At 39.4% G+C, this 11474-nt stretch overlaps 1 protein-coding gene across 1 annotated transcript in view; it reads right to left on the reverse strand.

Moving 5' to 3' along the window:
• CEP85L (centrosomal protein 85 like) overlaps window positions 1-11474 on the reverse strand; it is a 137706-nt gene that overhangs the window by 107589 nt on the left and 18643 nt on the right. The window lies entirely within an intron of this gene.

An 11474-nucleotide genomic window follows, 5' to 3' on the forward strand; every position in this document is an offset into this window, starting at 1 on the left:
TGTACCCTGACTCAATCAGCAATCCATGTCATCAGACGAAAAGAGAAGGAGAAAACATTTGGATAGCTTCTAACTTCAGCATAGCCATACCAAGATTATAAAACACACACCCACCAAAAGAAGAAAAGCAATGCTTCAGACAGCATTGTAGATTATGATGGACATCATAGTTTAGGGAAGTGAGGTGAAACAGGATCAGTTCTGTGTTTGTGTGGAGACATTTGCAATCAATAAATAAAATTGTGTTCAAACATTTCCTACTGACCCAATGCATTTTTAATTAGTAGCTGATGATCACAGAATAGCTTTTATCTATTCTGAAAGTTATATGTTTTATTTCAGCACAAGTCATGTTTTATTTATGCCTAGCTTGGTATTCATAATGTACTCAGTCAAAAAGAGGCCTCAGAAGTACTGGCATGAGCATATAGAAATGCTGCATGTTGTTATTTCATCCTCTTTCTTATCTGTGTAAAGCCCTTGCGCACTCACCGAAGACCTGACATGATGCATTCCTCACCAGCTTGTTTAACTTCAGAGTGTAACTGTCAGTGGGTGTTCTGTAGGTAGAGTTGTAGAAACACAGACTTCAAATGTTACCAAATACTGAATAAAAATCCCAAATAGTAAAACTGCAGGAGATCTTGTCAAAACCTTCAGACTGTTGCTAGAAGTCCTTGAATGGTAAAAGGTCAGAAGCATTTTCAAGAAGCCACAAATACTGCTTTACAGTAGAACACCAAAGCAGGAACTAAATTACTGTTGACAACACCTCAATGAAACATCCAGCCTTCAATCCTGAAGCCAACATCAATACTGAAGAATATTTGTGAGACAGATGCATGGTAGGTAAACATGAATTTTAGAAGGAAGCATAAAAGCTAAAGTGTCTTGCAAAACATTGAAGACAATGAAACACAAAAACAGCTTAGTTCAAGACCTCTTAAAAAGACTTGACTGCATGTAACATTTGTAGCATACTATTTTGTTGGATTAGAGTGAGTACTTAGCATATTTGCAGGAGGATGCAGTGAGCTGTAAGGAAGCTGAATATTAAGAAGGGGAAGGTATCTAGCTGCAGGCAAGAAGAAAAATTACCTCATGACTGCTAAGCTTTGGAGTTTGTGGTGCTGTCCTGAAATGCAGCTGCAAGAATCCAGAGGCGTATCATGGCTGCAGAAAGCTGCATGCCTGGAAAAGGTGTGGTAACTGTTCTTCTGTCTTCTAATAAATGTCACTGCAGTGGTTTTATGTAATTTGTATTGCTGTTCGTGGAAGCTTTACAGTTTCCTATGTATCTCCTGTCTAGTCATGAACAATACTACAGAAGGAAAAAAAAAAAAAAAGATAAAAAGGCCAAAATGAGGGTGGGAGAACACAACCAGGTAGTCTGGCTGAATCCCCTCCGACCACAGGGCTGTGTCTTCCAAGGTGTCCCCACTGGGACATCTGTGCTTTGACAGTGCTACAGCTCAGAGCAGAAAGAAAAAAATAACTGTGCTTAAGTTTAAGCAGTCAGATAACAAAACCTGAGACACTTTCATTGTTATGATTGGATTTTAAGTTATTTTTATAGAAACTAAATGTAATTAGTAAAGCTTTTTCACTACAAATGACCACAGTGTATCTGTCTGGAAACCAGGCCAAACTGAAGCCAGTAGTTTAACTCTCTATATAAATGTTAGCTGGTTAATGCTTTATTCTCTATCCAGCAATGTTTTACATCTGCAGTCTGCTTCTGTATACAGTTCTAGACCTGGAGCAGTATTTGTTATAGACTTTCAAAAATCTCTTGAAAAAGCGTGATCACTGGTTTGGACCTCCTGCAAAAAAAAAAAAAAAAGAGCTTGTGCAATTTAATGTTGCTGAAGCAATCTCCTATTTTCATGTGGATCTCAGCTTGGAAATGCAGTGGGCCCTGAAGACATCCCAAGTTGCTCTTCTTAACAACTCTCTGTTGTCCCACCTGCGAGGCCCAGCCGTGTGGAGGGGTGGGCAGTAGTGGCTCTGGTCCATTTCTCATGCCTTTGTCCCTCTGTGCCCAAGGGAGCGCACCTACACTAACGTGACTTGCATGAGCGTAGAAACATGGAGTCATTAAGGTTGGAAAAGACCTCTAAGACCATCGAGTTCAAGCTTGTCACCTCTTACATCTCCTGGGTTGATAAGAATTAGGAGTGTGACAATCTGTGTTCCAGTGCTGCCTCACTGCTGATACTCATGGAAAACAGCAGTTTGGTATGAAGGAAAACTCATGTAACCTTACATTTGAGTAAAACTGTAAGTGGAAACAGCCTGCATCCCCAGGTAATTATTGTGAAATGTGATGCTCCAGACTATGAATGGACTCAATTTCTTAGAGTCTGAAAAGCCTTCTCCCCACCTCTTTTTTTCTGACACAAACTCCACCTTCTTGGCAGAATGAACAAAGGAAAGTGACAATAGAAAGTAACAGCTTAAGCACTGGTACTTGGCAGATGCCGTCTCATTAAGGTCAATTGGAGCATGTCTTATCCAAGGGTTTGTGATCTGTCTCCAGGTTCAGAAATCCCATCATTTTTTTCCCCCCTCTGTGAAAACATAATGCTCGAAGTGGAATTAAGCTGAAGCATAACCTGTGAAAACAGCATTTTCCTTTGATTAAAGCCAAAAATAAGTTAAATGCTTATTCTACACACTTGCTTTCACATTTAATAAAATTAAAATATTACTAAAAAATCCCAAATGCTAATACCTAAACGTGGTTCTAAGAGAATGCAGACCATTTCCCCTATCGAATTAAGACATCAAGCATGTGTGCATTCTATCAAAAAACAACAGTGGTATTTCTGCAAGCACATCTACATTGTAAATTACTTTGAAATTAAAATCACGGATTTTCAGCTATTGAGTTGCTTCACTAAGTACAGCAATTCTTTCCCTCCGCCCACAACTGTTTCGGTTGAACACTGCGTCCTAACAAAGTCTTAGCAGCCTTTAAGAAGCCTTAGAGCAATTTCTCCTGTTTTCCAAAAAAATAACTATGTATGTTACAAAGCAAGATGTTAGACTCTATTGGCTGTCACTATAATTAAGAACAGATTAGCTTACCTATGGAACTGCACACCTGCTGGTAGGGGCATGCTGGCCTACAAAAGAGTGAAATGTTTTCCTCAAAGTACATGGAGTGCACTGCACAGCATTAACAATAAATTGTGTCACCTAATATCTGTGAAGTAGGCATCGTGAAATAACACAGTGTATACAATGTTCTTATTTTTGCTTTTTCTACAAGTGAATGGGAGTGCACGTTGCACAGGGGAGCACGAGTTGATACTGTTTGAGTCTGCTTTGCACTGCGCTTTCACAAACAGCTTACACCATGGGAGAGAGTCAAACCAAACGGCTCGTTGTTACCATACCTATAAATATAGCTAATAAACCGTAGATATGGTTCTTACCAACTTCCTGAAATTGCAGATTCTTATTATTATTCCAGCTTTCAGAGTCGTATTTTCACCTGAGAAATTATTTGTGTCGTTGCCAAAAGACCCTTTGGAGTCAGGAATTTTTCACCTTTTTTTCTCTCTGTGTGTCATATTAACTTAAAATAAGTCACAGAGAATTAAATCAACTTTGTGTTATCAACTCAGATAGTGCAGGAAGAACATATGTAGGAGTGGCATCCAGTGGTACCTAACCAGTAACTTATGAAGATAAACAGGAATTTCCCAGGTACATTTTTCTCAAGGCAAAATTTTTTGAGTTCTGCTATTCTGTCTTCCCTTTTCTCCATCCTCTCCTCTTCCCAAAAGCAGTAGAGAAGAAGAGGAAATAGAAATGGTTTGGGAGGAGATGAAGAGAATATGTAAAAACCTACAGGCCGGAGGCAGGTCTTTTCCCAGGCTTCCAGGGTTGGTTCCTATAAAGTTTAAGTGCCTGTACCAGAGCAGGGGAGAGCCTCTTCCCCTGTCCCCACCAGGACTCACTAACATATCCAGCTTCTTCTCAAGACATTATGCTTTCACAAAAAATATTTTTAAAAAATTGTTTCTCCTACTCTGTTGCACGACTTTTTCCCAGAATCTCCAGTTCTCTTGTTCTTGAGCCCACTTGAGTGACCTTCACTTTCTGTGAACACCCTGTCTGATTTTAGGAGCATCAATACTTTTTTGTATTTGCTTCTCTGTGCTAAAACACTAAAGCCCAGGAGGCCTCAGCAGTGCTGCAGTTCAGGTTTTTGATCCAACTGCCACTGACAATGTTCAAGTTTTTATAGCAGGCATTTTACTTCAAGGCAGACTTGTTTGACTCCGTGTTACACACAGACAAACGAGTGCACAAGGATAACGCATCCAAAACTGGATGATATCACTGCACAATAATTTGCAGGGTTTTCAAAGCTTCTTTATGTATGTTAAACTCCACCTCAAATGTGAGGTAACTGCTGTATTAGAAGCACTAAAACAGCATTTAGCTTGACCTGTTTAAACCTACCTGCTTTAAAGGTTAATAAAAAAGCACCCCCTTGTATGCAGTCACTGAAACAAAGGATCAGACCATGTAGTTCGGGTTCTGTTTTTTGGGTGGCGTTTTTCCACCTCAGTGTTGGAAGGAGTAAATCCTGTTTTCCTTTTGCAACAAGCATCCCTGATGAATTATATAACTTTGCAATAAATCAGAATTTTAAATTACAAGTAACTCTTACAGGAAGGCCAAACACACTACAGCACAATGAGCCAGCAGTGCAACATTGTATGAATACTTGAAAATGGAAATTTCTTCCTAGTGGCCGTCATTATCTGCTTATAGCCTGAAATATGTTGTTTGTTTATTCCAAGTCAGAAATACAACCGATGAACATTACCAGTCAGAAAATTATCTGGTCTCTTGTGTTTGAGCCAAACCCAATATTGCTGCAAAGGGATGAAATTTCAGTAAAGTCAATGGAGTTATGCCAGTGCTTAGTTTAGTCAGCTCTGTACTGTCATATGCCCATACGTAAAAGTTGGATGGAAAAATTTATTTCATGCTGTAACTATAAATACTATAACTTAATGAATCTCCCCACTCCATTTTTTCTCCGTTGACTTTTATTCTACAAATATCACTGACATGAATTCTACAATAATTCCTTACATACTATATGCTAGAATAATGTATCACTATTATAATACTTTTTTTTTCTCTCAGCAGTGAGAATTCCACAACTAAAATGACAAGGTATTCTATGCTGGTAGAATAAAATCCAGTTTAATTGGGCACTTTTATACCACCCAGCACAACCCCTGCAGATGTCTCAGAACCAGCCTGCTCCCTGTACAACGCTGAAGGACCAGCAGCCATCAGCCGTGGCACTGCTGGGAACTGCCCTGTGTGCAGGACAGGCAGCCTTAGAAAACACTCTGGTTTTGGTATGCCTGGCACTGTAAAGCATTATTTGCTTATGTCTTGTGCTTTGTATCCTTCTCACAGTAAACTAATAAATGTATAGAACACACATTTTTAGATAAACCCTTTTACCCAAGAAGGTGGAAAATGACTGAAATGCACAAATTGGGCTGTACTGATTTGTACTGACCACAGTGCCTGCCAGATTTGTTTTATGGGACCTCAGGGTTAGTATATGACATACATACAAACCACCACAGTATCCTTAGACTGTTTTGCTTTTGACTTAAAATTAACACGGACAAGAGTGCTTATTAAAAGTAACTTTGCAGCTCTGGCTTGGCTGTAAGATCATTCTACTTTTAACACATTACTTGAGTGACCAAATTGATCTGGGAGGCGTAAACATGTAACCTGATCTTTGGTCACTTAGAAAACAAGAAAAAAATCAAGCTCCTAAGTGAGCATGTAACTTTCAATATATATGAGTAAAAGAAGCATAGAAGTTTAAGTATTGCTGCTTGATTTCTTGGGGACAGTCCCACTCATTTATGAATCCCATGGTTTAAGAAGTGCACATCATGTGGTGCATTGCTGTACCATTCTAATATTGTGAGTAAGAATATCTGGTTAAATGAATTAAAATGAAACTGAAGAATCACAGTTGCAATTTTCTGGTTAATGCAGGAGAGTATGACACAAATATGCTCTATATTTTGACCATTTAGTTCTTGGTGTTGCTATCTTCTGAGCCAAGCATCAGAAGGTCAACCCAGAATATGGGATTGTCTCCAGGGCTTCTGAAGGAAAAGTAATTGCCATCTGTTCACAAAGTAAGAAGCTTGAAAGACCCAAACAAAATGCATTAATAGGAAGAGATAAATAGCTTAACTAAAAATCTGGATCTGGCTGCATCCTTCCAAAACACCATTATGCACATGCTTCCGATATGAAAATTACAAAAAAAAATATACTGAAACAGGAGATGACAAGCAGTCAGGAAGCCAAAACAGAGAGCAACAAAAATGCAATAAGAAAGTGCAAGAGGCAGTCATACACATGACTCCCATCTGCACACTACCCCAGCAAATGCTCCATGAAACCAGTTCATTCATGGAAGTCCTTGCTCAATGACACCATTGACAATATGTTAACTGAGCCTTTCGTGGTGTTGGCCCTGCTGGAACACATCTCCAGGAGTCACCGTAACAAGGTCTTTACTTAGCACAGTCACTGCAGTTAACAGATAGAACAAGAAAAATAAGAAATCATAAGAAGACAGCTACAATGAAGTATCTTGAAATACATGCAAATACTACTTGTCTTTCACTTCCATGTTTGAAGATAATTGCAGCAATGATAAACTCTCAAAATTTGGATTAAAATAAAAGAAAACCATGCATTTTGCATTGTATTAAGGTAGAACTCAAGTGCTAATTTAAAAAATGATAAATTGAATCACATCTTCCCAAAACACATTTGCTGCACTTTTATGTTACTGTTTTCAGATGTTCCTGGTAGGCAGGAACGCATAACCTCTGAAAGCTGACTCTAAAAGACCTCTAGAGTAAACTGAAATATCTAAAGCCCTAGAAGTACGTTGCAAACTCTAAAGGCTCTACAACATAACCATATGTACTCAGTGCTATATATCTTTGAGCTTATACATTCCAATTTAAGTAAACCAGTCTCCCTTGCACAGAGATAAGAAAACCAAGCTGTGTAAAACAAAAACTACCAACCATTCCACTCAAATCTATATTTAGCATTTGCTGTGTCATGCTTTAATTGCTGAAACTGCCTCTACAAAAGCATAAAAAAATCACCAGAAAAAAATGCCATTATGAGGCACATTGAATGTTCAGAACAAAATTTCACCTTGAAAAATATACACATCAGTTCTGAAGCACAGAGAAGTTCTAAAATGTGGATGAATCATCAACATTTTGTTTCCATCAGGCACATGCTCCCAATGTAAAAATTACAAAGAACAAAAATATACCGAAACCCTCTTGGAGCTCACCATCATGAACAAAACAGAACAGAATTGGGAGTTCAAATTTTTATGAACAGAGAGGAAAAGAAAATGTTGGAAGATTAGCTCCTTCTTTAAAAAGAGCAGATAAGTTAGTAAATACAGTAACTTCCATTGAGCTAGCAAGTGAGCCAAGTTGTATAAGCAGATCCAGATATCTAGTTTGAGAGGCTGTGAATTGTTTCCTTATCTAATGGAGTCCCTTATTTTCCCCCACTGTTTTTTTAGCATAATTTTTCATATGACTTTCAAATATAATTTTACCTGAAGTCTATATAGATACTCAAACTGGACCATATGGTAAAAGACTCTTTGCTAAAGGCTCATTTATTTAAAATATTAGTGAACTGTCACCAAGATGGATGGTTTTTGTAGAGACCTGATCAACCATATCTCCAGCTGCAAGGATTTCTCACAGAAATTCTTTTTGCTGTCCCAAACAGTGACTGCAAGATAGGGTTTTACAGCCCCTGAAACTCAGCCACATCAAACATTTCCACAGCATAGGCCTCAGGCTGCTGCATACTACAGATCCTCCCTTCCTGGTGGTGATTCCATACAGAATTCCATGCAGCACAATATGGACTTAGAAGTTCTGTGGTTGGATTTACCAGGAAAAAAGGGGCAGATACAAGAGTTACTAGTTCAGTGTTGGAGAGAACAAGGGCTCGAGGTCCTTGTGGCACTGGTCTGTGGGGAAGCTCTGCTTGATACATATGCAGGGCTTGCAAAGCCAGTTGCAAAGGCTTGAAAAGTAATTTCATAGAACCGTAGAATCACAGAATGGTTTGGGTTGGAAGGGACCTTAAAGATCACCTGGTTCCAACCCTCCTGCCATGGGCAGGGACACTTTGCACTAGACTGGGTTGCTGAAAGCCCTGTCCAACCCGGCCTCAAACACTGCCAGGGATGGGGCACCCACTACTTCCTAATATCTAATCTAAAGCTACCCTCTGTCAGTTTAAAGCCATCACCTCTTGTCCTATAAATTTGACTGACTGGACCTCAGTAAAGACTCTAATGATTGTATGAAGGATGAATAAGCACATTAGGACCATAGAACAGAATGTCCAGTTAGTTGTACAACTTAAATCATACAGTTTACCATCCCAGCAGAGGACAGTTTTGAAGGATCAGGGTAAGGTTTTCCCAAGCCCTCATCCCCCATATGGTAAGCTCTCTGCAAAATCTGTCAGGGAGAGAGAGAGAGTTCTCACAAAGAACAAAAAGCCAGATTTCTGAATGTGCTCTTTCCCCACCCACACCCTTATCAGCTCTATTTTTAAATACAAAACCAGCTCCATAGAATTTCCTGAGATTTGACAGTTGGTCACACTGTTACAGATTAAACAGAAGAGAGGCAGACTTGGCTGGACTTACTGCTCGGCACAGCAAAGAGGGAGACCTGCCCCTGAGACATGTCATGGTGTCAGGAAGTAGCATTTGCTGGACGGCAAATGAGCATGATGCAGTCCTGCCCTGTTCAGGACACACAACACAAATCCTTTCATCATATTTCAGCTTTGATGCAGGCACTGCCAACAGCTTTAGCCCTGCTCAACTACTGCAAATGAGTAGGCAACTCATTTACTGGCTTGCTTGTATCTGTAGAATAGCTGGCAAGTGCATCATCAGTTATTCATGACAATCCGTGTGTGGGTGTGTGTTGAGGCTTTCAAAGAGACGGTGTAAAATATCTGTTCCTTCAGGCCTTCATGGTATACAGCCTCTCCGCAAAATGTCTCACTCTTATTCTGCCTTGCACTTTCAGACAGCGTTTCCAAACTCGTGGGAGTGAGTCCTGTTGTGGCCATTTCAAAGATGAGGAAAACTGAGCACACAGCAGCTCACTATGGAGTTGGGGAGGGAGTCCAGGGCTCTCCAGTTTTAATGTTTCCTTGTTAGACAGTGCTAAATGTGCTTGCCACCCATAGATTTGTTTATTCATAGCTCAATGAACTGAGGTTTTGATTAAAATTGATTTTGTTGCAACAGTGCTGTCACTATTATTAACCAGTTTCAATTCCTTTAAAAATAAACAGGGAGAATCCAAGCAGTTCAGTTACCTCTATGCTGTGCATGGCTGTTAGAAAAAGTCTCAAAGAATAGATGAAATTAAAAATGAATGCACTTTTTAGAAAATTAGTGTTTTCTTAATGCAATTAAATACTATTGTCTGGAACCTTTTAATACTACCCAGATGGCTAGTAGAGAAAGAATGGTTATATTAGACAGAAGATTTTTATTAAGGACAGCTTTGGTTTTTCAAACAGCACAGGTTTTTCTGGCTGGCAGAGAATCAGCTTGCCTAGTGAAAACTGTTTTCCCTTGGAAAGAAGAGACTGGTATAGGATGTACCTAAGAAAAGACAATTCCTCTTGGCTGACCTAAGCAGAAGTATTGGCTTGGGTCTCTGAAAGGAGTTCTTTCATACTGCTGGTAAGTTGTTCAGCAGCTATACAGATGGACTGGTTTTTTGTTTGGGTTGTTTTTTGGGGTTGTTGGGGGGGGGGGGGGGGCGCAGGGGGTAATTTGTGTTTGGTTTTGTTTTTTTTTTTCCCAAAAGGAAAAAAAAGGGGAGTTGAAATTAGCAGCAAGCTCATAACAGATTTTGCAACCTTAGCAAATGGTAATGAAGAGAGTCATGGGAGATATAGTTAAGAAGGTGATTTTCCACATCTGCAGAATAGGAATGATGGAAATTAAGAAGACAATTGTGAAATAACATTAACTTCCAGACCAAAATTGAGGCACAGTTAGTTTTTCAGAAATAAGAAACAGGCTCCTGGTAGGAGGTCTGAATTTTTGTTTGCCTCTTGAACAGCATGAAGCATTCTGTCAGTTCTCACTAAATAGCTACAGTCAAGTATAATGTTCTGGGTGCTACACAGAAACATATACATGTACCATGAAGTAGTAGGAATGTGACAGTATCAGGTTTTAGAGTTTTCATGTTCTCTTCAAAAACTCTTTAGTTCAGAAACTGTTCCAACTTTCTTTGATGCAAAAGTTTTAGGCAGAAAAATAAGTGGATTGATAAGTCTTTTCTTGCTTGCTTTCATGAAATCTGGGCAGTCCGTAGAAAGAAAGGAGAAAAAGAGAAAAAGGGTGAGAAGAAAGCTCTGAAAACCTGAGGATTTGGAGAGAAAATGTCTTCATCTTGGAGAGGGTAGGAGGGAAGTCTGGAGAGTAACATTATACTAATTCCTCTTCGGAATAATTTATAAAATTGGATATGCAGATAATTCACATACATAGAACTGTAAGCGTAATTGGCCTGGAGACCACACAACCCAGCAGACTGCAGAGCCTCCAGAGGGCCCAGCTGTTCTTGTCCTTCAGGACACATCCTTGCTCAGTGCTTTGCAGCTTGCTTACAAGCTGAGGTCTTTTTTGTCACAGTAAACAAAGAGAAATTCAAACCAAGCAGCCAACCCTGCTCACTGTCTATACATAGGGATTTCTGAAGGAGATGAAAAACAATCCCAGCTAGTCTGAAAGCAAAAGGACATTGCTTAAAGACACTTATTTCCTTCCTTCAATTTGCATTGTCCTTACTCTTACTTGTATATGGATCATTGTTAAATGAAAGATAAAATAGAAAGCCAAAGAAAAAAAATAATGGACATATTCCCTTCTGGGCATTAATAGAAACAATCAAGCAGCTATTTCAGTTACCTTTTTTGTGATCTGTCCTTGTTCCCGTTAGGAGGTCTTGCAATTCCATTTACATTGTCCTCCTCCATAGTGAAACAGTGTTCAAGCACAACTATGTATTTCCAAGTGGCAAGATAGCAACCACATGTTAACAATTTCCTTCTCAAGACCAAGATGCTGCAAGTGAAAAATCATGCCTTGGCTTTCTGCCTGCTTCTGTCTGGCTTAATTAGCTGATCACACCAACAATCTCAGCTAAAATGATTCTCAGTAAAAGGGTAGGGGGGAGCTGTTTGAGCAGAACTGGGTGAAGCTTTACACTGAGCTACTACCCTAGCAAGATCCAAGAAGAAAGGATCAAGGGCTTTGGCTCAACGCCTTCCTTATCCAGACAGAATTTGAATTTTTGGAG

This window comes from Corvus moneduloides, chromosome 3 (assembly GCF_009650955.1).
Source record: "Corvus moneduloides isolate bCorMon1 chromosome 3, bCorMon1.pri, whole genome shotgun sequence".
NCBI lineage: Eukaryota > Metazoa > Chordata > Aves > Passeriformes > Corvidae > Corvus > Corvus moneduloides.